Consider the following 10,449-nt stretch of genomic DNA (forward strand, 5'->3'; position numbering starts at 1 on the left):
CATCATGAGGTACGAGATCCGAATCCAGAGGGTTAACCATCGGTTGGTTTCTCTCGACCTTTCGCCTTCTGATGAAGCGTTCAGCCTGTTCTCCTCGAGCCTTCAACTCTTTCCAGGTATTGAGCGGCTCTATTCCCATCACGTCCAAGATGTTAATGGACAAGTTGTTCTGACAAGTCTGCAAGAGGAATTCCTCCGTGACGGGATCCCTGCAGTTCATTGCCTGATTGCGGAAGCGTTTGATGAAGGTATCCACCGACTCTCCGCCTTTTTGTTTCTCGTCGAAGAGTGTCCTGATCGACACCTCGGTGTCGTCGTCGAAGAAATGGGCGAGAAACATGCTTTCCAAGTCCTCCCAGCTGTTGATGCTTCCGGGCTTGAGACGGCGGTACCAATCGAAGGCGGGCCCGCGAAGGGTGCCAACGAATGACCGAACCATCAAAGGCTCGTTGCCCGAGATCACTCCCAAGTGAGACTTGAAATAGATTAGATGCTGAGTGGGCGAGTCCTTCCCGTTGAACGGCGTGAAGTTGATCAGGTTGAACTTCGCCGGATACGGGATCGAATCCCACTTCCTCGGGTAAGGACACGGAATGCCGGTCCTCTTCACCTCCCGAACAGACATCAGGGCTTCGATTTTTCTTTCGAGCTCCTTTATCTTTTCGGCCTCACCCATATCCTGTTTTGGATAAGTTTCGAGAGGAATCATACGGCCACCCCCAGTGTTGTCACTACTGGTGGGTCCACCCCCAGCGCTATCATCACTGGTGGGTCCACCCCCAGCGCTGTTAATTTTAGTGGGGCCACCCCCAGTATTCTTGGGTGGTGCGTCGGCCATGATGATTTCGACCATTTCTGGATCGCTGTCAACTGTGGCGTTCTGGGTGCGACGGTTGGTCGTGCATTTGTCTCATCTCTTGCATAGCCACTTCCATTTCAAACTTGAAGATTTCCTTCTGCTTAGTCAGGGCCTCTTCAATGATTTTGGCTATCTGATCTGTGTTGACCATGAGCACCTCCCGAGCTTGTCCTATGCTAGACGTTGTCTCGTCAGAAGCGAGAGCGGAATAGGAATCCGAGAGTTCATCATCGGCATGAACTCCTTCATGGACTCCATGGTCGTTGTTATATCCGACGGCTTCTAGCTGAAGCTGAGCTATTCCCGAATCGACCCTGCTTCCTAGAGAGAAATTAGGGTCGGAACTACTTGAAATGATTGGGGATTTTCCCTTGTTGACCATGTTGATAGTCACTTCTAGGGGTTCATCATCTCGAGCAATCGATCCTCTTTGGTGGGAACGCCTTGATTTGGGCTTTATCGGTCCATCGGAGATTCCCTCGAATATCGAGACCCTCTGTGGAGCGGTCTTGGGGCAGCTACAGGCTGATAATACTGCCCTGATAAGTTTGGTACACGGACAGTGAGAATCCGCTTCCCGGGTGTTTCTCTTTCGAGATTCATCCGCACCCCCAGCCCGATAGTACAACTCATCGACGTTGCCGTCGGAGTAACCTATCGGCTGCTCACATGGGTTCTCAGGTATAACGCGTTCGTCTGTCCGACGCGTCTTCTTCTGAGTAAACATTGCCTTGTTGGCCTCTGCAAGAGTCGCACGTTTGGAATCACTCTTTTGTGAGGGTGAAACCTTAACGGGCTCTTGGTCCTTCGCACGCACCGCCGAGCTGGTTGTTGCAGAGTTCGATTTGTTAGGAGATCGTGTACGACCCCCAGTCTGGATGTTGGCTTGAAGCTGCTTCAGCGATCTCCAGCTCCCCTTGACAAGTGCCTTTCCTCGATTCTCGGGTAGAGCGCCGATACGATCCTTCGGAGGATTCTTGAACTTGGGGCAATCCGCGCTGCGGTGGGGCTTTACCGAAGGTTCGGGATCTGAAATTGACGAAGGTTGGAGAGCAATATTACCTGCTTTTACCTTAGGCGTCGATTTGGCCTTCGGCATCCAAACTCGTTCGGATCTCGGCGATCTCTTAACGGCCTCTCCCTTTAGCATTTCTCGTGCTTTTTGGACCAGGGCTCGGGCATGCGCACGCAAGGCGCGGCGCTTCTGGATTCGCTCCTCGAGAGTAGAACGGGTTCTTTTGACTTGAACCCATTTGTTCGTTTCTGCTTCGGAGGAGGGGCTGGTTGTTTGCCGTGGTTGCTCCTGGCGTTGCCTGGATTTTAGATCTACGTTATAGCGGATCCCATCCATTGGCTCCAAAGCCTCGGCCAGTTGTCGAGCAAGACGTTGACGCTGTCTTTGTCGTGCTCTCTTTGATAATGCCGGAGCGTCTTCAGAAGTTGTTTCCTCGGCAGAAGAGGAGTCCGGATCTGCGATCTCGACCACGTTGGACGACACGGGGGCGTCACGTGGTGCAAGTGCAGAGGCGGCAACGGGGTCTTGGAATTTTGAACCGAAGGACCTGCAAACACTTATGAAAGAGGTTACCTTTCTGTACCCGTTTGGAGAGGCGGATCTGGAGGAGGAGGAAGAGAGGCCTTCTTTGAACCGTTGTTGATCGAGCTCGTGTTCTTCATTCACCCCGATCTTGAGTGCTGGTTGCGTCACGACGGCGTCGGTTGCGATGCCGTTGGCTCCCACTGTGGTCGCCAGCTTGTTTGCGGAAAAAGTTGCTGTATTCATTGCTGCATTCATTACAACTTCAATCGTTACAATGAAATAAAAAGATAGCCTTTTTATAAGACCGGTACACAATGAAAACAAAAGAAATACAACTCTTTTCAAACAAACGCAAGATCTGTTTGTCATCTCTTGCTTGCGTGGGTCTTTTGCCTGTGACGGGGATGTTGATATCCGTGGACCACCGGGGCACTCAGATCTGGTCCGAGAAAATCGGGCAGAGTTTCGTCTATCCGCGGGGGATTTTAGAAACTCTGAACCTCGTCGATCCGCGTGGGATCTCAGAAGTGTAAAGCTTATGTCTCGGCTAAGACGAGGCACTAGCTCTCCTTTGTATCACCGCTAAGGGCAACACTAAGGGAAAAGAAGGGGGAATGAAGAAGAAGACTCCTTTGCTGCAGAGCTCTTCTTAGTATCAACGCTAAGGCCAATACTAAGGATCTGACGGGCGATGAAGGCTGATGTAGACCACTCCTCCTCTCGTTGAAGCACACGGGCACTCTTCACTGCAGCAGGGCTTCGCCAAGGCTCTCCAAAAATCCTCTCCAAATCAAGGCACCAAGGGGGCTATTTATAGGCTTTAGGAGGGGGCTAGGGGACCACGAAAGGGCGCGGACACTGCGGACACCCCTTGGTGTCTCGGCCATGGCCGAGACACCCTTGGGGTGTCTCGGCCTGGGGTGTCTCGGCCTGGCCGAGACACCCCTGGGGTGTCTTGGTGTATAAACTGTGTTAATGGCGATCCGTAAACCCTAGGGTCAGCGCCGGTCAACGCGTAACCCTAGGTCAACGCCAGTCAACGCGTTGCAACCGAAGTCAACGTTCGACGATTCGAAACCCTAGGGTGGACGCCGGTCAACGCGTAACCCTAGGTCAACGCCGGTCAACGCGTTGCGATAAAAAGCCAACACACGGGGATCCGAAACCCTAAGCCAGCACAATGTGGCGGAGGTAGTTCAAAGTCAACTCAATGACACGAGCCAAACTCAATTCATCAGCTGCAGACTCGAGACTCCGACGACGGCCAGACGATAAACGCAGCGCCGGAAGAACCTCGGCTATTCGTCAAAGCATCGGATAGATCGAAAATCGAAAGAGTCAAGAGTTGAAGCTAACTACGCCGACTGAAGGCCAGATCAATCACATCCAAAGTATTCCAGCCTCTTCTATAAAAGAAACGAGTCAGGAACACTTTGGAGGGGGTATCTGTAGGCATCAAAAATTGCCTATAGTTCTCCACAACCGGTTCAGTGTTAACGAGCGACGATGAACGTCACCATCCAATCCACATGAGCCTAATCGACGTCGACGAACGACTGAAGTGAATCGACGAGTTACATGAGCGGATAGGACTTCGGAATCACGAAGACCCGGACCAATCGGGAAGCCCGGCACTGTTCACAAAAAGGACAACGCCCTTCATGCCTCGACCACTCTACAGATAATCCAATCACCAGAGCAGGTCAAACTCTTCGTCGCGCATCCAACGCACCCGGAATCACTCAAATCCGAATCCGGACGACGAATCAACCGCGAGTCAACGGCGGGACAACGGCACGGCCCCGGGCTGAACCGGGGACACCCAAACAGGTCTCGGCAGGCTCGAGACACCCCCAAGGGGTTATCTCGGCCAATAGCCGAGACACCCCCTAAGGAGTGTCTCGGCCACAACCGAGACACCCCAAGGGGGGTGTCTCGGCCATGGCCGAGACACCCCATGGGGGGTGTCTCGGCCATGGCCGAGACACCCCATGGGGGGTGTCTCGGCCATGGCCGAGACACCCCATGGGGGGTGTCTCGGCCATGGCCGAGACACCCCATGGGGGGTGTCTCGGCCATGGCCGAGACACCCCATGGGGGGTGTCTCGGCCATGGCCGAGACACCCCAAGGGGTGTCTCGGTTTTGGAGCCGAGACACCCCCCTAGGGGGTGTCCTCAACCAGCCCCTACCCCCCCTTTGTTTTCCTATAAATAGGCCCCTAGGGCCTCCATTCTCTTGGCCTTGGTTTTGGGAGAGAAATTTCAGATCTAGAGCTTTAGCCTTTGAGATCTGAAATTCCAGAGAGGAGCGGCGAAGCCCTGCCGGAGGAAGGAGTCGGGGTTTTCTAAGAGAGCGGCGAAGCCCTGCCGGATCGAGGAGTGAGCGAGCCTTCTACAGCAAAGGAGCCTCCTTCTTCATTCCCCTTTCTTTATTTTCCCTTAGTGTTGCCCTTAGCGGTGATACAAAGGAGAGCTAGTGCCTCGTCTTAGCCGAGACATAAGCTTTACACTTCTGAGATCCCACGCGGATCGACGAGGTTCAGAGTTTCTAAAATCCCCCGCGGATAGACGAAACTCTGCCCGATTTTCTCGGACCAGATCTGAGTGCCCCGGTGGTCCACGGATATCAACATCCCCGTCACAGGCAAAAGACCCACGCAAGCAAGAGATGATGAACAGATCTTGCGTTTGTTTGAAAAGAGTTGTATCTATTTTGTTTTCATTGTGTACCGGTCTTATAAAAAGGCTATCTTTTTATTTCATTGTAACGATTGAAGTTGTAATGAATGCAGCAATGAATACAGCAACTTTTTCCGCAAACAATGATGACCAAGATGCCTTGGTAGTGGAGACCATTTCCTCATATCCTACGATTTCCCCCGTTAGTCCTCTTCAATAGGACGGCGGGCCCACAAAACTATCAAGTTAACTGTTACCTCTGATAGTCAGTTCTCCATCAGTCTCATTTAACCAGACGATGGATCTTTTAAAACTATCAAGTTAACTATTACCTCTGATAGTCTCCTCCAAATTTCCCCCGTTGATCCTCTTCAATAGGACGGCGGGGCCACAAAGCTATCACGTTAACAATCACCTCTGATAGTCCCCATACACTCCGACAAGTACACGAGTATAAACTGCTTCTTCTGATCCTCCAACTGGTATAAGAGGTTAAACTATTCCCTGCGAACCCGACTTCTTGAGCCAGGTTCCCAGTACGGGCGAACCGCTCAAATCATGCGAGCCTAACAGTTTAGGCGAGCTCCATCTCTTTGAGCCAGGTTTTCAGTTTCGACGAACCGCTCAAATCAGGCGAGCCCAACAGTTTAGGCGAGCCCATCTCTTTGAGCCAGGTTCCCAGTTTTGACAAATCGCTCAAAACAGGCGAGGCTAGCAGTTCAGGTGGGCTGCATCAAACCCCCACTTGGTCAAACCTTCAGATAGTTAGGACCAAAGCCACAATCCCCCGCCAATCCTCTTCAATAGGATGGTGGGACCCCCACTGTCATGTTAACTGTCACCTCTGACGAATCAACTTACCAATTGTTCGCGGGAAAAATTATGTCTTTCTTCATTGTTGATATCATTGCTATCTCAGTTAACAACTTTATGCGTTACAAAGATCCGGTCTTTTTATAAGATCCGGTTACAACGAAAAATCAAAGAAAACAAAGTAAAGATTACAATTTTCCTTATTTGTCGAACTAATCGCGAGCTCCTGTTTTGCGGTCACTCGCTTTGTGTGGGTTCTTTGCCTGCGCCGGGGTTATTTGCCGTGGACCACCGCGTGATCTCGATCCGGTCGGATCTACACGATATGACGGGTAATATTCCACCAAGGGAATAATAGCCGGGAGGGATTGTTTCACCAAGGAAACAACCGCTCGAATCTCGGGATCTAAGAACCAAGCTTAGATCCGGAGTGTGATCGTGTAGATCTCAAATCCAATCCTCTCGAACTCCTGCCTTATTTGGCGTTGGTGATCGCCGAGCACCGGATCTGAAAGTCCAAGTCTCCAAGCCTTCAAAGTTGTGATCTTTTTTAGATCTGAGTCTTCAATCCAGCAGGGCTTCGCCTCTCTCCAAAATTTCCAACCTCTGAAACAAATGAGCACAAGGCCTATTTATAGGCACTCAGAACTGTGCATTTGCACAGTTCTGAGCCTAGCCACCCATGGGTGGCTCGGCCTTGGCCGAGCCACCTCAGGGTGGCTCGGCCTTGGCCGAGCCACCCTGGGGTGGCTCGGCTTTGGCCGAGCCACCTCAGGGTGGCTCGGCCTTGGCCGAGCCACCCTGGGGTGGCTCGGCTTTGGCCGAGCCACCTCAGGGTGGCTCGGCCTTGGCCGAGCCACCCTGGGGTGGCTCGGCTTTGGCCGAGCCACCTCAGGGTGGCTCGGCCTTGGCCGAGCCACCCTGGGGTGGCTCGGCTTTGGCCGAGCCACCCTGTACGTCGCCCGGTGGTCCGTTTGTTAAATCGGCGTCGAGCTGTGCTAAGGGACCTATAGGCAATTTTATACGCCTACACCAATCCTCTTCAATAGGATGATAGGTCCATAGAGTTGCTCAAATCGCAATAAACTCCCGCTGTCATGTTAACTGTCACCTCTGACGAATCAACTTACCAATCCTCTTCAATAGGATGATAGGTCCATAGAGTTGCTCAAATCGCAATAAACTCCCGCCGTCATGTTAACACTACACCTCTGACAAAATTAACTTATCAATCCTCTTCAAAAGGATAGTAGGTCCTCAAAGTCGCTCCGATCGTGGCAATTCCTATCATGTTAACGATTACCTCTGATAGCCGACACCGTCATTCCCGTAAATGATGTTGTCCGATCAGTCGTCATACTCATACGTCCCTGAACGATTTGATTCTCCCAGCATCGTCTTTCCCATAAAAGGCGTTGTTGTTTGATAGTGGCCTACTATGCGATGTGCTGCTACTTCAGGGTTCGTCTTTGCCCCAAGAGAAGACAAATTAGGGTTCGTCTTTATCTTTGCCCTAAGAGAAGATAAGCTTCCCCCTAGACTCCAACGGGTATACGAGTATAAACTGTTCCCCCTACTCCAACTGGTGAATGAGTCTAAACTGCCCCCTTATACTCTCACCGGTGTACGAGGCTAAACTGCTCCTTCACTCCAACTGGTGCATGAGTCTAAACTGCTCCTTCACTCCAACTAGTGCATGAGTCTAAACTGCTCCTACCCTCCGACTGGTATACGAGGTTAAACTGCTCCCTACGTTCTTAATCCAAACGCCTCGAAAGGCTAAGGATAGAGGAGAAATTTTAGCATTGAGCCTAAGAGAAACTTCTCGACAACTTATCATGCTAAGGGCAAGAGCATGACTAGTCCAACTCAAACGGCAGTTGGTAAAGACGAATCAAGTCCGTTGATAGCTGAGGGTTTGCTCAAAATCCTAGAAGGCGATCATCAGCTGCGAAGCGAAGAGGTCAGCTTCACCGAGCTTATTGGAGGGCTCCTCACTCCATCTGAGCGGGGATCACTTTACGGGTCTTCATATCCAAAGTGTTCCTTTGTAGGCAATAAAAATTGCCTTTAATCATTATCAGAGAAGTTCAAAACAAAACTGCTAAAACCTCGCCCGAAATAGCAGAAAAAGGGGAAAACGCAGATATCTCCCAAACCGTAAGGAATTTGGTGAAATGGAGGAAGCGAACCGAAGCCTTTGGCTTGATTCGGATGGCTCTATCTCGTCGAGATAGGCGATTTTCATATATAATTCGTCCAATTCCGACTTACGGTTTGAAAGTTACGGCCTATTCTTCGATCCATGCTCAAGAGCTCGCCTGCAGCTCGAATTATCGCCTGCAGATCAAGACCCAAGTCTGCCTGCACACCTGAGCTCGCCTGCAGACCCAGTTCGCCTGCAAGCTCGCCTGCAGACCCAAGTTTGCCTGTAGTCACAAGCTCGCCTGCAGACCCAGCTCGCCTGCAAGCTCGCCTGCAGACCCAAGTCTGCCTGCAGTCCTAAGCTCGCCTGCAGACCCAAGCTGCAGACTCGCCAGCTCACTGTCAACTGCCCACTTGGAGTATGGGAACAGTTACATCAGTGGTCAAATCCCACAAATCAAGGGAGATGGCACAGTACTCCAAGACCGTCAAGTGGCCGCTCACAGTATGAATGACTAGACAGGTGTCAAGTCGACCTGAACATTCATAAATACAGCTCACCTCGGCTGTCTGAGTCAAGAGCCGGATCCGCCAGCACCCGGCGAGCTGTCCAAACCCACTCGAGTACCAGGAACCCGCTTTCCCACCTCTCTCGGCCTGAAAAGAGAAGACACGGTACTCCAGGCCCATCGAATGACTTCTCATGGTACGAGTGATCGGACAGATGCCAGATCAACCTGCGCGTTCATAAATGCAACTCAGCTCATCGGTCCAAGTCAAGAGCTGGAACCGCCAGCGCACAGTGAGCTGGCCCAATCCACTCGAGTAATGGACGGCCGTTCCTAGGCGACAGGACGTGAAGCACGACCCATCGAGTGATGGTTCGTAGTATAGAGGAGCGACAAGATGTCTCTCAACAGTGTAAGGTCACATCCCATGATTCAAGGAGCGGCCACGCCATCTCTCCTCTATTTAAGAACCTCGTCCGGCTACAGGAAACAAGTTCACACATAGTTGATTGATTAATTCAATCAGTTAACTAAACCACTGGCTCTCGACTCCCAACGGAGTCGACGACAAGCTCTCTGCATCACTTTTGCATTGCAGCGCGACTCGAGCTTCTACTGCGTACTGAAGCTCTCCAGCAACTTCGATCGGATCGTCCAAGGGAAGCAGACCCAGCACGAGCACCGAGCGTGGCGTCCTATCGCCACCGAGGAACCCACGTTAAACAAGGAGGGTATTCCCTCCGCTTCTGTTGTAAACATTTGATTTATTAGTTTGTAATAAGCCTTCTTATCAATACAAACGAAGCTCCCTGTTTTTGGGAAATCAAATTTACACCATACAGACGTATCCAAACACGAGCGTCAGTCCACAACGCCGAAGCTAAGTGACACGCAACGAAGCAGATTAACGAGGCGACGAGGTTAACGAATCGCACGCAAGCAACGGAATGCATCCATTCGCGTGCGGAATCAAACCAACGATTCGGGGAGTCAACGAGTCATTCAACCATAGAACGGATTCAAACTCTAACACCAAGGCGAATTTACTGCCAAATCGGGATCCGAACTTCTAAATCAGAGTCCAGATTAACAATAAAGCTCAGATAAACCGCGAAACCACAGAAACGGACAACACGGCACACACCTGGAAGGCTCGGCAAAAGCCAAGTCACCAGGGTGGCTCGGTGAGCCACCAAGGTGGCTCGGCAACCGAGCCACCTCTAGGTGGCTCGGTGGCCGAGCCACCACTTGGTGGCTCGGCCAAGGCCGAGCCACCTAGGTGGCCGGCCGAGCCACCTAGGTGGCCGAGCCACCCTGATCTGGGCCCAGATCTGAGCCCAGATCTGTATTAAAATGCCTATAAATAGAGAAGGAGGGCTGATTTTTGAAGAGACTTGGAACTTTTGAGGTGAAACTCTGCCAGATTGAGAACTGAACTTCGGAGTTTTGGAGCTTTGAAGACTCGGACTTTTCAGATCTGGTTCTTGGCGATCATCCACGTCAAATAAGGCAGGAGTTCGAGAGAGATCAGATCTGAGATCTACGCATTTTCCCTCCGGATCAAAGCTTGGCCTTTGATCCCAAGAACTAAAGGCTATTATTTCCTTGGCGAAATAGTACCCTCGGCTGTTATTTCCTTTGTGAAATAACCCCCATCATACTGCGTAGATCCGACCGGATCTACATCGCGCGATGGTCCACGGATAAACCCCGGCGCAGGCGAAGAATCCACAAAAACGAGTGACCGCAAAACAGGAGCTCGTGATTCGTTCGAAAAAGGAAAGTTGTAATCTTTTTATTTTTTTCTTTGATTTTGTTGTAACCGGATCTTATAAAAAGACCGGATCTTTTGTAATCGAAAAACAGTTACTTGAGAGAACAATGAATTCAATGAAGAAAGCAAT

This window comes from Asparagus officinalis, chromosome 1 (assembly GCF_001876935.1).
Source record: "Asparagus officinalis chromosome 1, Aspof.V1, whole genome shotgun sequence".
NCBI classification, from domain to species: domain Eukaryota; kingdom Viridiplantae; phylum Streptophyta; class Magnoliopsida; order Asparagales; family Asparagaceae; genus Asparagus; species Asparagus officinalis.